Raw genomic sequence first — 23,839 nt, forward strand, 5'->3', positions numbered from 1 at the left:
GGCAACGTCTCCTGCCTGACCATATGAGCTGGGACATGGGTCTTTTCCATTCTATAGACTTGAACTGAAACATTGGCTCTTCTTGGCTCTCAAGCCAGTAGACTTTCAGACTGGAACACTCATTGGCTCTCCTGGGTCTCCAGCTTGCTAACTGAAGATCTTGGGACTTCTCAACCTCCATAATCACATAAGCCAGTTTCTCATAATAAATAAATGGGTCCTGGCCAGGTGCAGTGGCTCACGCCTGTAATCCCAGCACTTTGGGAGGCCGAGGTGGGCGGATGACAAGGTCACGAGTTCAAGACCAGCCTGGCCAATATGATGAAACCCAGTCTACTAAAAATACAAAAATTAGCTGGGCATGGTGGCAGGCGCCTGTAGTCCCAGCTACTCGGGAGGCTGAGGCAGGTGAATCGCTTGAACCCGGGAGGTGGAGGTTGCAGTGAGCCAAGATTGTGCCACTGCACTCCAGCCTGGGCGACACAGCGAGACTCCATCTCAGGAAAAAAAAAAAAAAAAAAAAAAAAAAAAGGTCCTATTGGTTCTGTTTCTCTGGAGAGCCCTAATACATTTTTTTTTTTTTTTTTTGAGACAGGGTCTTGCTCTGTCACCCAGGCTGGAGTCCAGTGGCGCTATCTCGGCTCACTGCAACCTCCGCCTCCCGGGATCAAGAGAATCTCGTGCCTCAGCCTCCAAAGTAGCTGGGACTACAGGCCTGTGCCATCACACCCAACTAATTTTTGTATTTTTGGTAGTGATGGGATTTCACCATGTTGGCCAGGCTGATCTCAAATTCCAAATTCCTGACCTCAAATGATCTGCCCGCCTCGGCCTCCCCAAATGCTGGGATTACAGGCGAAAGCCACCACGCCCAGCCCTGACTAATACATTCTGTTTTATACAAACTGTTTTTACTGGGTGGAAAAAAAGGGAAAACTGCCTAACTTGTTTTGTAATACTAGTATGCCCTTGTCATCAGCCCAGGCCAGGGCAATTAAAGGTAAGAACATTTTAGAACAAGCTTAGTTACGGTTATAGATACAAACATCCTAAATAATAAAACAGAATCCATATGACATCTAAATTAGAAGCAAATATGTAGTAGAGTTTAGCCAAAAATGCAAGGATAGTTTAACAACAGGGAAAGAATTCCTGTTCTGAACCTTAACACATTAAAAGATAAAAAGTATATAATCACTTTAATAAATAAAAATCATTTGATGAATTCATTCATTTTTCAAATCTTAGCAAATTAGGATTAGTAGGATAATACCTTAACCCTATAAAGGATATTCGCCAAATTCCTAAACATCAAATTCAACAGTGAAACTCTAGCATTCCCATAAAAGTTAAAAATATGAATGCTCTTTATTCAAAATGTGATGGGCATTTCTAGCTAATGTAATAAATATAATAGAAATCAGAGGCTTAGGAAGTAGGAAGAGGTAACACCATCCTTATATGCATGATTCATTTTCTATTTGGAAAATAAAAATCTACATGCAGAGCATTAGAATTGATAAGAGCATTTGACAGGTTGGTTGAATACAAGATCATCCTACACATTCTGATAGGTTGAATACAAGATCATCCTACACACTCTTATTAATTGCTTATTGGAGTAGCAACAACAAATAAAAACATATTGTGTCCAGAGTTGGTTCCTTCTGGTGGATTCTTGGTCTCACTGACTTCAAGAATGAAGCCGCGGACATTCGCGGTGAGTGTTACAGCTCTTAAAGATGGCACGGGCCCACAGAGTAAGCACCAGCAAGATTTACTGTGAAAAGTGAAACAACAAAGCTTCCACAGCTTGGAAGGGGACCCAAGCGGGTTGCTGTGGCTGGCTGGGGGTGGGGGGGGGGGCAGCTTTTATTACCTTATTTGTCCCCACCCATGTCCTGCTGATTGGTCCATTTTACAGTGTGCTGATTGGCGCATTTTACAAACCTCTAGCTAGCCACAGAGCGCTGATTGGTGCATTTTTCAATCCTAGCTACAGAGTGCCAATTGGGGCATTTTACAATCTTCTTGTAAGACAGAAAAGTTGTCCAAGTCCCCACCCAACCCAGAAGTCCAGCTGGCTTCACCTCTCAATATGGCTGGGCTTGGAGGCTCACACCTGTAATCCCAACACTTTGGGAGGCTGAGGTGGGTGGATCACCTGAGGTCAGGAGTTTGAGACGCCCCTGGCCAACATAGTGAAACCCCGTCTCTACTAAAAATACAAAAAATAGCCAGGCGCGGTGGTGCGTGCCTGTAATCCCAGCTACTCGGGAGGCTGAGGCAGAAGAATTGCTTGAACCTGGGCAGTGGAGGTTGCAGTGAGCCAAGATGGCTCCCCTGCACTTCAGCCTGGGGGACAGAGCAAGACTCTGTCTCAAAATAAAAAAAGAAAAAAAAGCTGGGCGCGGTGGCTCACGCCTGTAATCCCAGCACTTTGGGAGGCCGAGACGGGTGATCACGAGGTCAAGAGATGGAGACCATCCTGGCCAACATGGTGAAATCCCATTTCTACTAAAAATACAAAAATTAGGTGGGCGTTGTGGCACACACCTGTAGTCCCACCTACTCGGGAGGCTGAGTCAGAAGAATCACTTGTACCTGGAAGGCAGAGGTTGCAGTGAGCTGAGATCGCACCACTGAACTCCAGCCTGGCGACAGAGTGAGAATCTGTCTCAAAAAAAAGAAAAAAGAAATAATGTATTATTTATAATGCATTTCCAATAGCAACAAAAATTATAAGGCACCTAGGAATATACATATAACATATTGATCTGCATTGATCAATATACAAAATATACATATAACAAAAGATGGCTAGATGTTTTCTCAGAAAACTATGAAACATTTTTAAATGTAAAGGAATACAAAACTAAACATACTCTTACCATACAACACAGCAGTCATGCTTTTTAATATTTAACCAAATGAGTTAAAAACATACCCACACAGAAAACCTGTGCATGGATGATTATAGCAGTTTTATTTATAATTGTCAAAACTTAGAAGCAACTAAGATGTCCTTTAGTAGGTAAATGGAGAAACTGGTACATCCATACAATTGAATATTAATTCAACTCTAAAAATAAATGAGCTATCAAGCCACAGAAAGAAATGGAGGAAACAAATGCATGTTACTAAGTGAAAGAAGGCAATCTGAGGCTGGGCACAGTGGCTTATGTCTGTAATCCCAGCACTTTGGGAGGCCAAGGCAGGTGGATCATCTGAGGTCCTGCGTTCGAGACCAGCCTGGACAAGATGCTGAAACCCTGTCTCTACTAAAAATACAAAAATTAGCTGGGCGTGATGGTGTGCGCCTGCAGCTACTTGGGAGGCTGAGGCAGGAGAATCGCTCGAACCCAGGAGGCAGAGGTCGCAGTGAGCTGAGATCGTGCCATTGCTCTCCAGCCTGGGCAACAGAGCAAGACTCCATCTTAAGTAAAAAATAAAAATAAATCTGAAAAGGCTACGTACTGCATGATTCCAACTAATTGACATTCTGGAAAAGGCAAAACTATGGAGACAGTAAAAAGGACTGTCATGGTCATGGGTTAAGGGGAAGGGAGGGATGAATAGGAAGAGCACAGATTTTTTTGTTGTTGTATCTTTTTGTTTGTTTGTTTTTTGTTTTGTTTTTTTTTGCAATGGCATGATCTCCTCTCACTGTAACCTCTGCCTCCCAGGTTCAAGCCATTCTTCTGCCTCAGCCTTCCGAGTAGCTGGGACTACAGGCATGCGCCAGCACGCCTGGCTAATGTTTAAATTTTTAGTAGAGACAGGGTTTTGCCATGTAGGCCAGGCTGTTCTCAAACTCCTGACTTGAGAGGTAAAGCCAGCTGGACTTCCTGGGTGGAGTGGCAACTTGGAGAACTTTTCTGTCTTACAAGAGGATTGTAAAATCCACCAATCAACACTCGCAGCTAGGATTGTAAAACGCACCAATCAGTACTCTGTAACTAGCAAGGGGATTGTAAAATGCACCAATCAGCGCTCTGTAAAATGCACCAATCAGCACTCTGTAAAATGCACCAACAGCGCTCTGTAAAATGCACCAATCAGCAGGATCCTAAAAGTAGCCAATCGCAGGGAGGATTGAAAAAAGGGCATTCTGATAGGACAGAAACAGAACATGGGCAGAGACAAATAAGGGAATAAGAAGAGCTGGCCACCCCAGCAGGCAGCAGCAACCTGCTGGCGTCCACTTCCATGCTGTGGAAGGTTTGTCCTTTTGTTTTTCCTTGCTACAGCTCACTCATTGGGTCTGTGACATTTTCTTTTTTTTTTTTTGAGACTGAGTCTCTCTCTGTCACTCAGGCTGGAGTGCAGTGGTGCCATCTCGGCTCGCTGCAAGCTCCGCCTCCCAGGTTCACGGCATTCTCCTGCCTCAGCCTCCCGAGTAGCTGGGACTGCAGGCGCCCACCACCACGTCCTGCTAATTTTTTTTTTTTTTTTTTTTTTACTTTTTTGCTTTTTTTTTTATTATTTTTTTTCTTTATTATTATTATTATACTTTAGGTTTTATGTTACATGTGCACAATGTGCAGGTAAGTTACATATGTATACATGTGCCATGCTGGTGCGCTGCACCCACCAACTCGTCATCTAGCATTAGGTATATCTCCCAATGCTATCCCTCCCCCCTCCCCCCACCCCACAACAGCCATAAAAAATGATGAGTTCATGTCCTATGTAGGGACATGGATGAAATTGGAAATCATCATTCTCAGTAAACTATCGCAAGAACAAAAAACCAAACACCGCATATTCTCACTCATAGGTGGGAATTGAACAATGAGAACACATGGACACAGGAAGGGGAACATCACACTAATTTTTTTGTATTTTTAGTAGAGATGGGGTTTCACTGTGTTAGCCAGGATGGTCTCCATCTCCTGACCTCATGATCCACCCGCCTTGGCCTCCCAAAGTGCTGGGATTACAGGCGTGAGCCACTGCGCCCAGCCAGGTCCGTGCCATCTTTAAGAGCTGTAATACACCCCGTGAAGGTCTGCAGCTCCATTGTTGAAGTCAGCGAGACCACGAACCCACCATCAGGAACCAAATCTGGACACATGACTTCAGGTGATCCATCCTCTTCGGCCTCCCAAAGTGCTGGGATTACAGGCGTGAGCCACGACGCCTGGCCCAGAGCACAGATTTTTAGGGCAGTGAAATCATTCTGTGTTATATTATAATGGTGGATACATGTCATTTCATTTGTCAAAACCCATAAAATGTACAACACAAAGAGTGAAACCTAATGTAAACCATAAACTTTGGATGACGATGTGTCATTGCAGGTCCATCAATTGCAACAAATGCATCACTCTGGTCAGGAATGCACCCCTTTGATGTGGGAAATAGGGGATGTGGATATTGGGGAGGCTGTGTGTTGGTTGGCGGGGAGGCAAAGGATGTGTGGAAACAGATTTGCTGTGAACCCAAAACTTCTCTAAAAAATTAAGAAAAATCTAAATAAATGGAAATATTTAATTTGTTCATGGATACAAATATTCAATATAGTAATGTGGCAGTTAACCTATAAGTAAATCTGTAATTCCAAAGCTATTCCAACAAAACAAACTTATCAGCGTTTTTCATAGAACTAGACAAACTGATTCCAGATCCACATGGATATAAAAAGGTCGGGCCAGAAGCCGTGGCTCATGCTTGTAATCCCAGCACTTTGGGAGGCCGAGGCAGGCGGATCACGAGGTCAGGAGTTCAAGACCAGCCTGGCTAACACAGTGAAACCCCGCCTCTACTAAAAATACAAAAATTAGCTGGGCGTGACGGCAGGCGCCTGTAATTCCAGCTACTCGGGAGGCTGAGGCAGGAGAATCACTTTAACGCAGGAGGCATAGGTTGCAGTGAGCAGATATGAGGCCACTGCACTCCAGCCTGGGTGACAGAGCTAGACTCCATCTAAAAAATAATAATAATAAAAATAAATAAAGGTCCACAAATAGGCAAGAAAGGACCAAAAGGGAGGGAAGGGAAAGAAGGAAGAAAGGAAGAAGGAAGGGAAAAGAAAAGAAAAAAAAAACTAGAAATAAAGGAAAAACAATGCCAATTAAAACCACACAACTGGCTGAGCACGGTGGCTCACGCCTGTAATCCTAGCACGTTGGGAGACAGAGACGCGTGGATCACCTGAGGTCAGAAGTTCAAGACCAGCCTCGCCAATTTGGCCAAACCCCATCTCTACTAAAAATACAAAAATTAGCCAGGCGTGGTGGCGGGCGCCTGTAATCTCAGCTGCTTGGGAGGCTGAGGCAGGAGAATCGCTTGAACCAGGGAGACAGAGGTTGCGGTGAGCTGAGATCATGCCACTGCACTCCAGCCTGGGTGACAGAGACTCCGTCTCAAAAAAACACAAAATACAGTAAAATAAATGAACCAGTTCTATATGTAGAAATACAATGTGACAAAACAACTTGCAGTAATATATCTACAGACAAACATTTTAAAATCACAGTTTGTAAAATTATTAAAATGATACAACTTCTTGGCCTTTGGGCTAAGATCAAGTGTAAAAATTATCAAAATAAAATCACTTCACACCCATTAAAATGGCCACTATCACAAGAACAGGAAATAAGAACTCTTAATGAAGATGCAGAGCAATTGGAACCCTTATGCCCTGGGTTCCAATTCTCTGAACATTGGGTTGGTGGGAATGGGAAATGGTGCAGCCACTATGGAAAACGGTATGGAGGTTCCTCAAAAAATTAAAAATAGAATGACCATATGATCCAGCAAATATCATTTCTAAGTTTTTGTCCGAAATAAAGCAGGATCTCAAAGAGATAGTTGCACACCCACATTCATTACAACATTATTCACAATAGCCAAGAGGTAGAAGCAACCCAAAAATGGCCATTGATGATGCAACAATAAAGAAAATGTGGTTTATTCACATAGGGGAATATTATACGACCTTGAAAAAGAAAGGAAATCCAGTCACATGCTGCAACATGGATGACCCTCAAGAACATTATGCTAAGTGAAATAAGCCAGTCACAAAAGGACAAACACTTTATGATTACACTCGTGAAGAATCTAAAGCAATCAAAATTACAGAAGCAGAAAGTGGAAAGGTGGTTGCTGAGGGTGGAGGTGGGGGAGGGAGAATTCATGTTTAGTAGATACACAGTTTCAGTTTTGCAGCCAGAAAAAGTCCTAGATGTCTGTTTCACAAGCCTTTAAATACACTTAAGGCTACTGAACCTGCACTTAAAATGGGTCAGAGGGTAAACCATGTTATGTGTTTTTTTAATTACATAGAAGTCATCATTTTAACCATTTTAAAGTACACAACTGAGTGGTTTTTAGTATATGCAGATGTTTTGCAACCACCGCCACTGCCTAATTCTAGAACATTTTTATCACCCAAAAAGGAGCCCAGCACCCATTAATCAGCCACTTGTGTTCTCCTCTTCCCCCTTGGCAACCACTAATCTGCTTTCTGTCTCTGGATTTGCCTATTCTGTGTAAATGTAGTTATATAATATGTAGCCTTTTGCATCTGGCTTCTGTCATTTAAAATGTCTTCAAGGTTGATTTGGCGGGGCACGGTGGCTCATGCCTGTAATCCCAGCACTTTGGGAGGCCGAGGTGGTTGGATCACCTGAGGTCAGGAGTTCGAGACCAGCCTGGCCAACATAGTAGAACTCCATCTCTACTAAAAATACAAAAAATTAGCTGGACATGGTGATGGGCGCCTATAGTCCCAGCTTCTTGGGAGGCTGTGGCAAGAGAATCACTTGAACCTCTGTTGCAGTGAGCCGAGATTACATCACTGCACTCCAGCCTGGGTGACAGAGTGAGACTGTTTAAAAAAAAAAAAAAAGAAAGACAATTGAGCCATTAAAATAAACGAACCAGGCTGGGCGCGGCGGCTCATGCCTGTAATCTCAGCACTTCGGGAGGCCGAGGTGGGTGGATCACCTGAGGTCAGGAGTTCAAGACCAGCCTGGCCAACTTGGTGAAACCCCATCTCTACTAAAAATACAAAAATTAACCCGATGTGGTGGCAGGCACCTGTAATCCCAGCTACTCGGCAGACTGAGGCAGGAGAATTGCTTGAACCCGGGAGGCAGATGTTGCAGTGAGCTAAGATCATGTCACTGCATTCCAGCCTGGGCAACAGAGTGAGACTCTGTCTAAAAAAAAAAAAAGAAAAGAAAAAAAAAGAAAGACAATTGCCACTAAATTAAATGAACCAGGCCGGGAGCAGTGACTCATGCCTGTAATCCCAGCACTTTGGGAGAATGAGGCAGGTAGATTACCTGAGGTCAGGAGTTCAAGACCAGCCTGGCCAACTTGGTGAAACCCTCTCTCTACTAAAAATACAAAAATTAGCCAGGCATGGTGGCGGGTGCCTGTAATCCCAGCTATTCGGGAGGCTGAGGCAGGAGAATCCCTTGAACCTGGGAAGTGGAGGTTGTAGTGAGCCAAGATTGTGCCACTGCACTCCAGCCTGGGAGACCAGAGAGAGACTCCGTCTCAAAAAAAAAAAAATTTTTAAACAAAAAAAAAAGTAAAATGAATGAACCAGATCTATATGTAGAAATATAATGTAAGAAAACAAGTAGCAGTAATATACCTACAGAAAAATATTTTTTAATCAAATTTTTAAAATTATTAAAATGATATAACTTCTTGGCTTTTGGGCTAAGATCAAGTGTAAAAATTATCAAAATAAAATCACTTCACACCCATTAAAATGGCCACTATCAAGAATAGGAAATCAGAACTCTTAATGAAGATGCAGAGCAATTGGAACCCTTATGCCCTGGGTTCCAATTCTCTGAACATTGAGTTGGTGGGAATGGGAAATGGTGCAGCCACTATGGAAAACGGTATGGAGGTTCCTCAAAAAATTAAAAATAGAATGACCATATGATCCAGCAAATACTGTGTCCGGAATTGGTGGGTTCTTGGTCTCACTGACTTCAAGAATGAAGCCGCAGACCCTCGTGGTGAGTGTTACAGCTCTTAAGGTGGCGCGTCTGGAGTTTGTTCCTTCTGATGTTCGGATGTGTTCGGAGTTTCTTCTTTCTGGTGGGTTCGTAGTCTCGCTGACTCAGAAGTGAAACTGCAGACCTTCGCTGTGAGTGTTACAGCTCTTAAGGCAGCGCATCTGGAGTTGTTCGTTCCTCCTGGTGGGCTCGTGGTCTTGCTGGGTTCAGGAGTGAAGCTGCAGATCTTCGTGGTGAATGTCACAGCTCATAAAAGCAGCGTGGACCTAAAGAGTGAGCAGTAGCAAGATTTATTGCAAAGAGCGAAAGAACAAAGTTTCCACAGTGTGGAAGGGGACCGGAGCCGGTTGCCACTGGTGGCTGGGGCAGCCTGCTTTTATTCTCTTATCTGGCCCCACCCACATCCTGCTGATTGGTAGAGCCAAGTGGCCTGTTTTGACAGGGCGCTGATTGGCGCGTTTACAATCCCTGAGCTAGATACAAAGGTTCTCCATGTCCCCATCAGATTAGTTAGATACAGAGTTTCAACACACAGGTTCTCTAAGGTCCCACCAGAGCAGCTAGATACAGAGTATCCATTGGTGCACTCACAAACCTTGAGCTAAACACAGGGTGCTGATTGGTGTGTTTACAAACCTTGAGCTAGATACAGAGTGCCGATTGGTGTATTTACAATCCCTGAGCTAGACATAAAGGTTCTCCAAGGCCCCACCAGAGCAGCTAGATACAGTGTCGATTGGTGCACTCACAAACCTTGAGCTAAACACAGGGTGCTGATTGGTGTGTTTACAAACCTTGAGCTAGATACAGAGTGCCAATTGGTGTGTTTACAATCCCTGAGCTAGATATAAAGACTCTCCATGTCCTCACCAGACTCAGGAGCCCAGCTGGCTTCACCTAGTGGATTCCATACCAGGGCTGCAGGTGGAGCTGCCTGCCAGTCCCACGTCGTAGGCTCGCACTCCTCAGCCCTTGGGTGGTCGATGGGACTGGGCGCCATGGAGCAGGGGCCGGCACTCCTTGGGGAGGCTCGGGCTGCACAGGAACCCACGGAGGCGGGGGAAGGCTCAGGCATGGCAAGCTGCAGTCCCGAGGCCTGCCCCGCGGGAAGGCAGCTAAGGCCCGGCGAGAAATCGAGCGCAGCGCCGGTGGGCTGGCACTGCTGGGGGGGGGACCCAGTATGCCCTCCACAGCCTCTGGCCAGGGTGCTAAGTCCCTCATTGCCCGGGCCGGCAGGGCCGGCCGGCTGCTCCAAGTGCGGGGCCCGCCAAGCTCACGCCCACCCGGAACTCCAGCTGGCCCGCAAGCGCCGCACACAACCCCGGCTCCAGCTCGCGCCTCTCCCTCCACACCTCCCTGCAAGCTGAGGGAGTGGGCTCCGGCCTTGGCCAGCCCAGAAAGGGGCTCCCACAGTGCAGCGGTGGGCTGAAGGGCTCCTCAAGTGCCACCAAAATGGTAGCCCAGGCAGAGGAGGCGCCGAGAGCGAGCGAGGGCTGTGAGGACTGCCAGCACGGTGTCACCTCTCAATATCACTTCTAAGTTTTTGTCTGAAATAACTCAAAAGCAGGATCTCAAAGAGATAGTTGCACACCCACATTCATTACAACATTATTCACAATAGCCAAGAGGTAGAAGCAACCCAAAAATGGCCATTGATGATGCAACAATAAAGAAAATGTGGTTTATTCACATAGGGGAATATTATACGACCTTGAAAAAGAAAGGAAGTCCAGTCACATGCTGCAACATGGATGACGCTCAAGAACATTATGCTAAGTGAAATAAGCCAGTCACAAAAGGACAAACACTATATGATTACACTCATGTGAAGAATCTAAAACAGTCAAAATTACAGAAGCAGAAAGTGGAAAGGTGGTTGCTGAGGGTGGAAGTGGGGGAGGGAGAATTCATGTTTAGTAGATACACAGTTTCAGTTTTGCAGCCAGAAAAAGTCCTAGATGTCTGTTTCACAAGCCTTTAAATACACTTAAGGCTACTGAACCTGCACTTAAAATGGGTCAGAGGGTAAACCATGTTATGTGTTTTTTTAATTACATAGAAGTCATCATTTTAACCATTTTAAAGTACACAACTGAGTGGTTTTTAGTATATGCAGATGTTTTGCAACCACCGCCACTGCCTAATTCTAGAACATTTTTATCACCCAAAAAGGAGCCCAGCACCCATTAATCAGCCACTTGTGTTCTCCCCTTCCCCCTTGGCAACCAGTAATCTGCTTTCTGTCTCTGGATTTGCCTATTCTGTGTAAATGTAGTCATATAATATATAGCTTTTTGCATCTGGCTTCTGTCATTTAAAATGTCTTCAAGGTTGATTTGGCGGGGCACAGTGGCTCACGCCTGTATTCCCAGCACTTTGGGAGGCCAAGGTGGGTGGATCATCTGAGGTCAGGAGTTTGAGACCAGCCTGGCCAACATAGTGGAACCCTGTCTCTACTAAAAATACAAAAAATTAGCCGTACGTAGTGGCGGGTGCCTGTAATCCCAGCTACTCGGGAGGCTGAGACAGGAGAATCGCTGGAACCCAGGAATCGCTTGAACCCAGGAGATGGAGGTTGCAGTGAGCCGAGATCATGCCATTGCACTCCAGCCTGGGCAACAAGAGCAAAACTCTGTCTCAAAAAGAGAAAAAAAAAGAAATAAGCCAGTCACAAAAGGACAAATACTATGTGATTACACTCGTGTGAAGAATCTAAAGCAGTCAAAATTACAGAAGCAGAAAGTGGAAAGGTGGTTGCTGAGGGTGGAGGTGGGGGAGGGAGAATTCATGTTTAGTAGATACACAGTTTCAGTTTTGCAGCGAGAAAAAGTCCTAGATGTCTGTTTCACAAGCCTTTAAATACACTTAAGGCTACTGAACCTGCACTTAAAATGGGTCAGAGGGTAAACAATGTTATGTGTTTTTTAAGTACATAGAAGTCATCATTTTAACCCTTTTAAAGTATACAAATCAGTGTTTTTTAGTATGTGCAGATGTTTTGCAACTACCACCACTGCCTAATTCTAGAACATTTTTATCACCCCAAAAAGGAGCCCAGCACCCATTAATCAGCCACTTGTATTCTGCTCTTCCCCCTTGGCAACCACTAATCTGCTTTCTGTCTCTGTGGATTTGCCTATTCTGTATAAATGTAGTCATATAATACATAGCCTTTTGCATCTAGCTTCTGTCACTTAAAATGTGTTCAAGATTGATCACACAGGGTGTAGTGGCTCACGCCTGTAATCCCAGCACTTTGGGAGGCCGAAGTAGGCAGATTGCTTGAGCCCAGGAGTTAGAGACCCGCCTGGGTGACATGGCAAAACCTCATCTCTACAAAAAATACAAAAATTAGCCAGGTGTGGTGGTGCGTGCCTGTAGCCCCAGCTACTCGCGAGGCTAAGGTGGGAGGATGGCTTGAGGCCAGGAGGTAGAGGTGGCAGTGAGCAGAGATCGCACCACTGCACTGCAGCGTGGGTGACAGACCCAGAGCCTGTCTCAAAAAAAAAAAAAAGGCCGATCCATGTTAGCATGGATTGGCACTTGATTTATTTTTATTGCTTAATAATATTTCATTATACGGATAGGCCACATTTTGTTTATCCATTTATCAGTTGATGGACGTTTGGATTGTTTCCATTTTTTTTTTTTTTTTTTTTTGGCTATGAGGAATAATGCTTCCATTAACACACATTCTGTTTTGCTCATCGAAATAGATTGGAAGGAAACACATTAGATTAGTAGTAACAACTGCTCCTGGGAGTGAAAGGAAGGGAGGAATTGGACTGGGCAGAGGCGCAAAGGGAACTTCAGCTCCGTCTATGATGCTCTATTTGTTTTATATAAAAAAAAATCTGAAGCAAAAATGTTAACAGTTGCTTATTCTGAGTGGTAAGCACATGGGTGTTAGTTAAGTTCACCTCTGAGCTTTCTATATTTTAAATGTTTAAACTAAAACAATGCATACTCTGGACCTACGCCTTCCTATAGCATCAGGGGGTTGTGGGGTCCAGGATAAGCAAACATTGAAGTGTGGGGAGAGGCCAGGAGGAAGAGGCCAAGCCATGGCTGGGGGGCGCAGGCTAGAGGCCCTTTGAGACCCAAGGCAGAAACTCTGATCCCACCCGCATGGCTCTCCTGGGACCCTCCTCCCGCCCAGGAAGAGGGCCTAGATCTAATCTCCATGACTCCTCAAAGAAAAGCCAGGACAAGGTCCAAGTTGGGAGAGACTGTCCTGACCCCATGTCTCCTGCCTTCTCTGCATGCTCTGAAAGGGGTCCTCCACCCCACTGTCCTTACTTTCCACCTTCCTCAATCTTCTGCTCAGGACCAGCTACATCATTTGTGAGGCCAGGTGCAAAATGACAGTGTGGAGCCCCTTGTTCAAAGGCTGATGCCGAGGCAATTCCTAACTCCACAGGAGCAGCCACAATCTGAGTGGTGTCAACATGCCAGGGACTGAGGCAGGAACCACCAGGATGAGTAACTGGGTTCATGCATCTGTTCGCACATGCTCCATTCAGATGAGTGCTTAGCACGTGCCTGGCCTGGCTGGGCCCTGAGCATAGAGGGTGAGCAAGACACAGTCCAGCTTTGAGAAGCTTACATTCTAGAGGGGGCATAGATGTAATCACAGACACACAAGAGATCATCACAAATGGCAGTAAGTGCTATGAAGAAAAAGTAGGACCATGAGATAACGACGGCAGGGTCCCCTGATCACGAGACTCCCAGGAAGGGACACTGGAGCCACGATCTGAGGGCCGTTATTTTAGCAAAAGATGGGGATATAGTGCAAGGGTGAGATTGGGAAGAGCATTCCAGAACGTTCCTGGCAGATGAGCATGTGACATCTTCAAGGACCTGCAAGGCCAGTGTAGCTAGAGCCAGGGAGGGAGGGACAGACAGCCCCCGATGAAACTGAAGAGAGGTCTAATTTCCTGAGCCTTGTTCTAGTACCATCGACGGTGGCTCCTCTTGTACTATCATTTCTTTAATATTTTTCTTTAAATTGGCTCCCTTTGTATCCTCCTAAGCAAGAATATTCATGAAATTAAAGAATGACATAACACTTCTATTTTTCTAATTCACAGGTGAAATTTTAAAATGTCCTTCCACATCCCACCTAAAATTGTCCACCTTATCATCTCAGTTTGGAAAAGACTTTTGCCAGCTCCTTTCTTAAGAGCCCTGGGAAGCCTCTAGCAGGATTTCAGCTGGGTGAGAGGCTGGCGACATGGTCTCATTTACATTTCTGAAAAAGGACTCTGTCTACCATGTGTAGAGTGGATTGCAGGGGAGACGGAGAAGGAGGCTGTTGCAGGTATCCGGGAGGAACCACTGGGGGATCAGATTTGGGTGTTCAGGGGGAGAGGGGAGCTGGCCTTTCCCACCAATGCCCACACAAGCCCCGCTCTCCAAAACCAAAATCTTTCTTTTGTGTCCTTGTGCTGACTCAAGGCCAGTTCAGTGGGTTCTCCTGTGATCCTCCTGTCTCAGTGTCAGCTCCAGGATTCAGGATGGTGTGTCCAGTGCCCCTCTGAGAGCCCAGATCCCTGGACCAGTCAGGCTGACCACAGTCAGGACTTTGGGTCACACCCAGTCAGGCCCTGTGGTCTCCAGTACAGCAACAACAGCATCCACAGACAGGCCACTTTGTGCATGTTTCAGGAACTGAGTTATATGATTTCTTTCTTTCTCTCTCTTTATCTTTCTTTCTTTCTTTTGATATAGCCTGGCTCTGTCACCCAGGCTGGGGTGCAGTGGTGTGAACAGAGTTCACTGCAGCCTCAAACTCCTGGGCTCAAATGATCCTCCCACCTCAGCCTCCCGAGTAGGTAGGACTACAGGTGTGTGCCACCACACCTGGCGAATTTTTTTTTTTTTTTTAGAGATAGGGTCTTACTATGTTGCCCAGGCTAGTGAATTCCTGGCTTCATGTGATCCTCCCAGCTCAGAAGTTATATGATGTCTATCACTATCACCTACGTATTGATGACCCCTAAGTCTACATGGCCCAAAATCCACACCCTTAACCACTGGGCCATACTGCTTTTTTTCCCTCATGACCTATCCCTCATAGCCTGCCTCACTCCCAAGCTTTCTACCTTCAGGAAGACTTGAATCCCTCTGACATTGCTTCCCTAAGGGCTTCTGTCGGCTCTCCCAGCCTCCTCTGGGAAGGGCCCTTCCCCATTGCTGCTTCTAAACCATTGCTCCTCCAGCCTCCTCTGGGAAGGGCCCTTCCCCATTGCTGCTTCTAAACCATTGCTCCTCCATCTCCTGCAAAACAACAAAATCTCTCCGCTTTTAAGACTGCTGCAAAACTGCCCTGTACTCCTCCAGTTCACAAGGTATATGATGAAGGAGTTGGGGAAGGGGGATGCGCCAGTGTGCCCACCATGAGCTAGATACCAGGGTGCAATGGTGACCAAGAGTGACACAATCTGGCACCCCCCATGCAGTGGGGAAAGGAAGCAATTCCAGGATGTCCACCCAAGGAAGGGAAGGAAAGCTTTCTAGAGCAGGCGATTTCTGAGCTGAAGATTTCAAAAAGACTGGAGCAATGCTGGAAGGTGGTAAGCGCAGTCATGGATTGAATAAGGAGGGAGAGGAAAGCAGAGGCAAGGAAAGGACAGTTTTGGAAGCCTTTGTTAAGACATTTAAAGTTTACTCTGGGCCTGGCATGATGGCTCATGCCTACAATCCTAGCACTTTGGGAGGCCAAAGTGGGTGGATCACCTGAGGTCAGGAGTTCGAGACCAGCCTGACCAACATGGCGAAACCCCATCTCTAATAAAAATACAAAAATTACCTGGGTGTGGTGGTGGGCGCCTGTAATCCCAGCTACTCAGGAGCCTGAGGCAGGAGAATCGCTTGAACTCTCGGGGGCGGGGGCAGAGGTTGCAGTGAGCCAAGATCACGCCACTTCACTCCAGCCTGGGTGAAAGAATGAAACTCCACCTCAAGGAAAAAAAAGAACAAAGTTTACTCTGAAGGCAATGGAGAGTTACTGAAGCAATTGAGCAGGACTGGATTTAGATTTGTTTATTTATGCATATATACATATGTATATAAACATACACACACACACACACACACACGCACACATACTTATTTAGAGACAAGGTCTGACTGTGTTGCCCAGACTGGAGTGCAGTGGTGTGATCATAGCTCACTACAGCTTCTAATTCCTGGGCTCAAGCAGTCCTCTCACTGGGACTATAGGCAGGCACCATCATGCTCAGATAATTTTGTGTGTGTGTGTGTGTGTGTGTGTGTGTGTGTGTGTGTGTGGAGGCAGGGGTCTTGCTATGTTGCCCAGGCTGGTCTCAAACTCCTGGCTGCAAATGATCCTCCTGCCTTGGCCTCCTAAAGTGTCTGGATTACAGGTGTGAGTCACTTCGCCCAGCCTGGATTTGCATTTTAGAAAGATGCTGGCTGGGCGCGGTGGCTCACGCCTGTAATTCCAGCACTTTGGGAGGCTGAGGCAGGCAGATCACCTGAGGTCAGGAGTTTGAGACCACCCTGACCAACATGGAGAAACCCCGTCTCTACCAAAAATACAAAATTAGCCGGGCGTGGTGGTGCATGCCTGTAATCCCAGCTACTCGGGAGGCTGAGGCAGGAGAATCGCTTGAACCCTGGAGGCAGAGGTTGCAGTGAGCCGAGATCGGGCCATTGCACTCCAGCTTGGGCAACAAGAGCGAAAATCTGTTTAAAAAAAAAAGAAAAGAAAGAAAGAAAAGAAAAGAAAGAAAAACAAAAAGAAAGAAAGATGCCTCTGGCTGCTGTGGGAGAATGGAAGGGGGTAGGAGGAGACCCAGGCTGAGAGACTCTTTGGAGTAGAAGGGAGAATTAGGATAGGCCTAGGGATCCCATGAGGTATGAGCAGGATGTGGCTGGATGGGGGAGTAGAGTGAAAAGAGAAACAGGTTTATGCCCAGGCTCTTGTGATGTGGGCAACCGAGTGAATGGGAAGGACCAATTGAGTACCTGCCCTATGCTGGGAACTGAAGATGCTGGGAACTGAAGCACGAACAAGACCTACCAGACCCCTACCCTCATAGAGCTTACCCTTCAAGTAAATGAATATGTGACAGATTTTCATATGTTCTGGGATGGTAATAAGCAGAGCACCACGACAGAGAAACATAGAGGCACCTACTAAGGAAGGGTGGCTTCCATGAGGAGAAGATGTGTGAGCTGAGACCTGGAGGATGAGAAAGGCTCCAGCCAGAGAAAGTGAGTCCTGGAATAAAGATACAGCTAATGCAAAGACCCAAAGGGCCAGGGTAGCTGGAGGGGATGTCATACACCAGGGAGGAGTGCTTGGAGGAGAACCTGGAGACTAAAGGCCTGAGTGTCACCATCAGGGCCCAGAGGAAGTGCCTGCAGTGTTCAATACACCAGGCAGGGACACAAGAGGAGGGACAGGGAAAGACCCTCAGTTCAGCCTGGGGCTTCATGAATATCAGGTGGCCCATGGTTCATCCAGGGAGCATGTTGGAGCTCGCTAGAGTGGAGCTGGGCTGTGGATGCACCTGTGGGGGTCACTGGCATGGATAGTAATCAACGCCAGGCGATTAGAGGAAACCACCCAGGGAGAGCAGCATACAGAGTCAGGTCTAAACTTGAACTTGCAGCAGAATGACTTGGAGGGATTGCTAAAGCACAGATTGCTGCCAGATGTAGTAGTATGAGCCTGCAGTCCCAGCTACTCCACAGGCTGAGGCAGGAGGATCGCTTAAGCCCAGGAGTTCAAGACCAGCCTGGGCTACATAGTGAGACTCCCACCATCATGTATCTTAAAACAAACAAACACACATTGCTGAGCTGAGCTCCCACTCCTGAAGTTTCTGATTCAGTAAGTCTTTTTTTTTTTTTTTGAGACGGGGTCTCGCTCTGTTGCCCAGGCTGGAGTGCAGTGGCGTGATCTCAGCTCACTGCAAGCTCCACCTCCCGGGTTCACGCCATTCTCCTGCCTCAGCCTCCCAAGTAGCTGGGACTACAGGCATCCACCACCACGCCCGGCTAATTTTTTGTATTTTTAGTAGAGACAGGGTTTCACCATCTTAGCCAGGATGGTCTTGATCTCCTGACCTCATGATCCACACACTTCCGCCTCCCAAAGTGCTGGGATTACAGGCGTGAGCCACCGTGCCTGGCCGTGATTCAGTAAGTCTTGGGTATTCCTAGGTGACTGTGAGTCTGCTGGCCCAGAGGCCACACTTTAAGAACCATTGATATTACATGGGGAGAGAGCACCTAACAGTAAGAAACAGGACCGTGTAAGGGATGATAGAGAAAGACCAGCTTGTAAAGACATTTCTGAGAAGGGGCAACTGGAGAAGTAAAAGGAAGTTGTGTGAATAGTTGAATAATATCTGTCTCCCCACTAGGCCATAAGCTCTAGGAAGGCGGAAGTCAAGGCTGTTTTGGTCTCTATTGTATCCCCAGCAACCTAGCACAGAGCCTTGTCTTAGAAGGCACCAATGTTTGTGAAATGGAATTGGGGAGATGTGAGTCAACTCACAGACGCCAAGGAAGGGAAACATTTCACGGAGAGGCAGGCAATGGTGTCAAATGCTCCAGAAAGGCAAATAAGATATGATCTGCACCCTTTGCCCACTTCAGCACCTCTCATTCTCAGCCAATTTTTCCAGAAAACAGGTCATCCACCAGGAGCTGCCTCCCCTTTCCAGAATCCTCCTCCCATCCTTTGTTTCTTTCCTCTCCTCCTTGGGAGGAACAGTGGAGGGCAACACACTCTTCTGTCCTGGCCGAATGCCTCCCCTAGAGCCCCCAGGTCCCACCCCCTCCTTATTCCCTGGGGACTTCGCCCCATGACTCTTTACTCTCTCCGGGATCTTCCATCTTCTCCCTTCAACCAGCTTATCTTCAGCAACAAACACCCTCTAGTCCCTGCCATCTTGAAAAGCCTCCCTGGTTGGATTTACAGTTGGAAATCCTACCTAGCTAGCACCACTGCCACCGTTGCTACCTCTCAGGCTACTCCTCAGCCCCCTCACTGGCCCTTCAGTGCAGGCATTCCAAAGGGTTCCAGTGTTTCACCTTCTCCTCTCCGCCGACTTCTGCCATCATGCAAATGCTGATGACTCACTAGCCTATGTGGTCATTTGTTCACTCAGCCAACATTTCTGGAGCAACTACTCCATTCCAGACATTGTGTTAGACAGTAGGGACACAATGGTGGAGAAGACATTGTCGCCTGACTCTGTGCGGTTTATAGTCTAGTAAGACAGGTGTTCTCGAATTGCTAGAGAACAATAGGCAGAGAAGGTAAGTAGCAAAGCAAAGTGGAGGCAGTGCTACCTTAGATGGGATTGGCATGAAAGGCCTTCGGTGGGAGGTGATATTGAAGGGGCACCTACAGAATGAAGATGAGCCAGGCAGTAAAGAATCGGGCAAAGAGCCTTCCACGCAGAGGGAAGAGCAATTTGCAAAGGCCCTGAAATGCAAAGGGTTCAAGGAGCAGAAAAAAGAGCAGTGTGGCTGGAGCATCATAAAGAAGGCATGAAGTGGAATGAGACTGAGGAGGCAAGAATCAGTTAGCACATGCAGGGCCTGCAAACCACAGTAGAGTCTGGATGCTGTTTTTATTTTTATTATTATTTATTTATTTATTTATTTATTTATTTTTGAGACGGAGTCTCGCTCTGTTGCCAGGCTAGAGTGCAGTGGGAGATCTTGGCTCACTGCAACCTCAGCCTCCTGGGTTCAAGTGATTCTCCTGCCTCAGCCTCCTGAGTAGCTGGGATTACAGGCATGCACCACCACACACGGCTAATTTTTTGTATTTTAGTAGAGGCGGGGTTTCACTATGTTGGCTAGGATGGTCCTGATCTCCTGACCTTGTGATCTGCCTGCCTCGGCCTCCCAAAGTGCTGGGATTACAGGCGTGATCCACCGTGCCCGGCCTATTTTTATTTTTTATTTTATTTTGTTTTATTTATTTACTTATTTATTTTTCTGAGACGGAGTCTCTTTCTGTCACCCAGGCTGGAGTGCAGTGACACCATCTTGGCTCACTGCAACCTCCACCTCCTGGGCTCAAGTGATTCTCTCACGTCAGCCTCCCAAGTAGCTGGGATTACAGGTGTGCGCCACCATGCCTGGCTAATTTTTGTATTTTTTGGTAGAGATGGGGTTTCGCCATGTTGGTCAGGCTGGTCTCGAACTCCTGAGCTCAATTGATCCACCCACCTCGGCCTCCCAAAGTGCTGGGATTACAGGTGTAAGCCACCACACCAGGCCATTAATTTTTATTTTATTTTATTTATTTATTTATTTATTTATTTATTTATTTTGTGACGGAGTCTTGCTCTGTTGCCCAGGCTGGATGGAGTGCAGCGGTGCGATCTCAGCTCACTGCAAGCTCCTCCTCCCGGGTTCACGCTGTTCTCCTGCCTCAGCCTCCCGAGTAGCTGGGACTACAGGTGCCTGCCACCACGCCCAGCTAATTTTTTGTATTTTTAGTAGAGACGGGGTTTCACCGTGTTAACCAGAATGGTCACAATCTCCTGACCTCGTGATCCGCCCGCCTCGGCCTCCCAAAGTGCTGGGATTACAGGCATGAGCCACCGTGCCCGGTCCCAATTTTTTTTGTTTTTTTGAGATAGGGTCTCATTCTGTAGCCCAGACTGAAGTGCAGTAGCACAATCACAGTTCACTGCATCACTGCAGCCTCAAACTTGAGTAGTTAGGACTACAGGCATGTGCCACCCGGCCCGGCTAATTAAAAGAAAAACAAAACTTTTTTCCTGTAGAGACGGGGTCTTGTAATGTTGCCCACGCTGGCCTCAAACTCCTGCCTTCAAGCAATACCTACTGCCTCAGCCTCCCAAAGTGCTGGGATTACAGGTGTGAGCCACCTACTCTGGCTGCTGTGTGGAAAAGCAGATTGGGCCCGGCGCAGTGGCTCACGCCTGTAATCCCAGCACTTTGGGAGGCCGAGGCGGGTGGATCACGAGGTCATGAGATCGAGACCATCCTGGCTAACACGGTGAAACCCCGTCTCTACTAAAAATACAAAAAATCAGGCGGGGGTGGTGGCGGGCGCCTGTAGACCCAGCTACTAAGGAGTCTGAGGCAGGAGAATGGCGTGAACCTGGGAGGCGGAGCTTGCAGTGAGCCAAGATCCCACCACTGCACTCCAGCCTGGGCGACAGAGCGAGACTCCTTCTCAAAAAAAAAAAAAAGAAAGAAAGAAAGGAAAAGAAAAGCAGATTGGAAAGCAACAGGAGTTGCAGCAGGCAGCGAATTTAGGAAGCTATTGTATTGGTCCAGGTGAGAAATAGAGACTTGCAGCCTCTCTTCTGAGAGCTGCCTTCAGATACCCAGCTTTTCTCTGGACATCCGCCCTCCCTCCTGAGTCTCCATCTTTAACCCAGTCCACATCTTTTCACTGTCATCTACTCAATGCCCTAAACTAAAAACCTAGGAGTGTCTTTCTCTCCCCGACTCTCTTTTTTTTTTTTTGAGACGGAGTCTCGCTGTCACCCAGGCTGGAATGCAGTGGCGCGATCTCGGCTCACTGCAGGCTCTGCCCCCCGGGGTTCACGCCATTCTCCTGCCTCAGCCTCCCGAGTAGCTGGGACTACAGGCGCCCGCCACCTCGCCCGGCTAATTTTTTGTATTTTTAGTAGAGACAGGGTTTCATCGTGTTAGCCAGGATGGTCTTGATCTCCTGACCTCGTGATCCGCCCGCCTCGACCTCCCAAAGTGCTGGGATTACAGGCGTGAGCCACCGCGCCCGGTCCTTCTCCCCCACTCTCTATTGCATGCCATCACTAACTCCTGTTGACTTTACTCCTAAATTTCTCTGGGATAAATCCTTTTTTGTTTGTCCCTACTGCTATTGTCCTCATTTGAGCTCCATTAAATACCCTTCTCATGAGTACCCTCTTCTCTTCTCTTACGGGTCGAATTGACCCCCCCCTCACCCCACCAAAAAACAAAAAAGATTTGCTTAAATCCTAATCCCCAGAATGGGACCTTGTTTGTGTAGGGGAGAAAAAGTAATGTCTTTTCCCCACCATTGCAAGGTTCATGGCTGACACCTCTGTAACAAAAGAGAGATGAACAAAAAGAGAAAAGCACAAAACACTTATTTCACCAAAGTTTTATATGACATGTGAGCCTTCTGAAGTGAAGACCCAAAGACCCAGGAAAAGGTAGAGTAAATTATATCGGGAAAAAGAGAATGGCCCACATGTCTTTTCTGGAGAGAAGTTTTCTGGCTTCTTCAGTTAGTTGATTACTGTCCCCTTGGACTTAGAGTGATGGAACTTATTTGTGAGATGCCTGCCTCCTGTGCTGTTCATCTCAACCTCCCCAGTATCCAGCATACAATCTATGTCAGATAATTGCTAGATGAATGGGTGGATGGATGGATGGATGGATGGATGAGTGGATAGATGGATGAGTGGGTGGACAGACGGGTGGGTGGGTAAATGGGTAGATGAGTGGGTGGATGAATAAATAGTTAATTCTCCCTTATAACCTGCCCAACATGCTATCTGTACTTCATTCAGAGCTCATCGTTCTTTTATTTTTGGATTTTTTGTGCCTAATGCCTACGCCATTTCTTTCACTAGACTGTGAACTACTTGAGAGAAGGGTCTGTGTTTGCTCCGTGGTAGCTACTCTTTCAGAGCCAACACTTACAAAAGTGGTGTGGGGGGGTTGTTTTTTGGAGAGGGGGTCTTGCTCTGTCACTCAGGCTGGAGTGCAGTAGCACGATCACAGCTCACTGCAGCCTCAACCTCCCAGGCTCAAGTGATCTGCCCACCTTATCCTCCCAAATAGCTGGGACTGCAAGCATGAAACATTATGCCCAGCCAATTTTTTTTTTTTGAGACAGGATCTCACTATGTTGCCCAGGCTGGTCTCAAACTCCTAGACTCAAACGATCTTCCTACCTTGGCCTCCCAAAGTGCTGGGATTACAGGCATGAGTGAACCACAGTGCCTAGCCTACAAATGTGGTTTTATTGAGTCCGCACAATAATTCTTTGAAGCAGACACTCATATATATCATTGAGATGTAGTTCACATACCATACAATTCACCTATCTGAAGTATGCAGTTCAATTGTTTCTAGTATACTTACAGTTGTACAACCATCATCATGGTCGATTTTCTCTTTCTTCTTCTTCTTCTTCTTTTTTTTTTTTTTTTAAAGAGACAGGCTCTAGCTCTGTGACCCAGGCTGGGGTGCAGTGGCGTAATCATAGCTTGCTGCAGCCTTGAACTCCTGGGCTCAAAGCAATCTTCCTGCCTCAGCCTCCTAAATAGCTGGGACTACAGGCATGTACCACAATGCCTGGCTATCATAATCAATTTCAGAACATTTTCATCACACCCAAATGAACCCCCCCTATCCGTTAGCGGTCATTTCCCATTTCCTTCTGAATCTCCCCAACCCCAGCCCTAGGAACCATCAGTCTCCTTCCTGTCTCTAAGGGTTTGCTTCTACTAGACATTTCACAGAAATGGAATCATACAATATACAGTCTTTTATGACTGGCTTCTTTCACCTAGCATGGTGTTTTCATGGTTTCTTCATATTGTAGCATGTACCAATACTTTATTTTTTATTGCTGAATAATCTTGCATTGCACAGATATCATAATTCCCTGGGGCTAGAGTGGGGCAGAGTGGGTGGTGGCAGGACATAATAGAGTGAAGCTTCTCAAACTATTTGGGATTTTGTGCGTGTGTGTGTGTGTGTGTGTGTGTGTGTGATAGAGTCTTGCTCTGTTGCCCAGGCAGGAGTGCAGTGGCGTGATCATGGCTCACTGCAGCCTGGACCTCCAGGATCAAGTTATC

This window comes from Pongo abelii, chromosome 1 (assembly GCF_028885655.2).
Source record: "Pongo abelii isolate AG06213 chromosome 1, NHGRI_mPonAbe1-v2.0_pri, whole genome shotgun sequence".
Taxonomy (NCBI): Eukaryota; Metazoa; Chordata; class Mammalia; order Primates; family Hominidae; genus Pongo; species Pongo abelii.